This window comes from Helianthus annuus, chromosome 9, assembly GCF_002127325.2.
Source record: "Helianthus annuus cultivar XRQ/B chromosome 9, HanXRQr2.0-SUNRISE, whole genome shotgun sequence".
Classification (NCBI taxonomy): domain Eukaryota; kingdom Viridiplantae; phylum Streptophyta; class Magnoliopsida; order Asterales; family Asteraceae; genus Helianthus; species Helianthus annuus.
In genome coordinates, this window is record NC_035441.2 from 108251847 (window position 1) to 108253368 (window position 1522).

Below are 1522 nucleotides of genomic sequence, written 5' to 3' on the forward strand. Positions count from 1 at the left end.
GGAATGGTGAAGCTTCCGAGATCAATCTTCTTTTGGGGGAGTTTGTTGAGGAGTGCCGCCGAGCATTCTTCACTAAGGGTGACTTGTTGGATGGTTTCAATCTTCCTTTTGTGAGTGAGAAAGTCTCTTATAAACTTGGAATACTTTGGCATTTGAGTGAGGACTTCTACAAAAGGAAGATTGATGTGGAGTTGTTTAAGCAAGCTCACGAACTTAGTAAATTGTTCGTCGGTCTTTTACCGAAGTAAACGACCGGGGTAAGGGACCAGAGGTGGTTTGGTTGTGTCGGTGTTTTGGGTTGAATATTTTCTTGGTTATCGTTGGTGGGTGTTTTAGCTTGGATTGGGTCGGTTTGTTGTAGGGTTGGCTCACTCTCGGGTCCTACCTTCCGACTTCTTAGATTGATTACATTTACTTGGGCTTTTGGGTTTGTTTCGGTGTTACTTGGTAAGGCTCCTTGTGGTCTTTCGGCAAAATGTTGGGCTAGTTGACTAAATTGTTTTTCCAGATTTTGAATACCAACCCTTTGGTTTCTAATTTCTGCTTCAGTTTGTGAGAACCTTTCCAAGTATCTTTTTTCGGATTCGGAGAAGAGATGAGTAATGATTTCCTCAAGCCTTTCTCTTCCTCCTTTTTGTTGTGATTGAAAACTTTTTTGCCAATTTTGTGGTTGTTGTTGACAGTTAGATCATTGATTTTGATTTTGTTGGTTATTACCCCCCCATTCCCTCCAACTAAAGTTGGGATGTTTACGCCACTCGGGAGTGAAAGTATTACTTTGAACTCCCAGTGGTCGTGGTCGGTTATTTAGGTAATTTACCACTTCCGTTTGATTTTCTAGATCTTCCATACAACTCCAGTTTTCATGGCCACCGCATCCTTCGCAAGCCATAACCGAAGCCGTTTTGTTCGATTCAAGTTTCATTATTTTATTAGTTAAGGCATCGATTTGGGCTTGCAAAGAAGGGGATTCATCCACTTTAAGGGCGCCCGGGGCTATAGATTTTGAGCCCCTAGGAGTGTGCCATTGAAAAACTATTTTGAACAAGTTCTTCAATTTGATTATAAATTTCATCGGGCCGCCGATTCCCAAGGAGTCCCCCGGAGCCGGAATCAAGGATTTGCCTTGTGTGCGGCAAGAGTCCGTTGTAGAAGGTGGACACTTGTTGCCAACGTTCAAGACCATGATGCGGGCACTTCCTTAGTAGCTCCTTGAACATTTCCCATGCCTCGTACAAGGACTCCCCGTCTTCTTGAGAGTAGGTGTTAATCTCGCTCATGAGTTTGGCGGTTTTAGCGGGAGGGAAATATTTGTAGAGAAATTTTTAGGCAAGTCCATCCCAAGTGTGCACGGACCCACTTGAGGGTGTTTTATAACAACCCTCCTAGAACCCTTAACGTAACCCTAAACGTTCCTAAATATACCCCGTACAAGAAAAACGAACCCGAAATACCCTTATACTTAGAAAAAACAAGAAAAACCAAGTTTGGGAGTCGCTCGCGGGCCGCGACGTAAACACCC

At 43.6% G+C, this 1522-nt stretch overlaps 1 non-coding gene across 1 annotated transcript; it reads left to right on the forward strand.

Annotated features, from left to right (window-relative positions):
- Positions 1 to 1179: 1179 nt before the first annotated feature.
- Positions 1180 to 1286, forward strand: LOC118482304. Its single transcript, XR_004868347.1, has one exon. It is a non-coding gene; the product is annotated as a small nucleolar RNA R71 (small nucleolar RNA).
- The last annotated feature ends 236 nt before the right edge of the window (positions 1287 to 1522 follow it).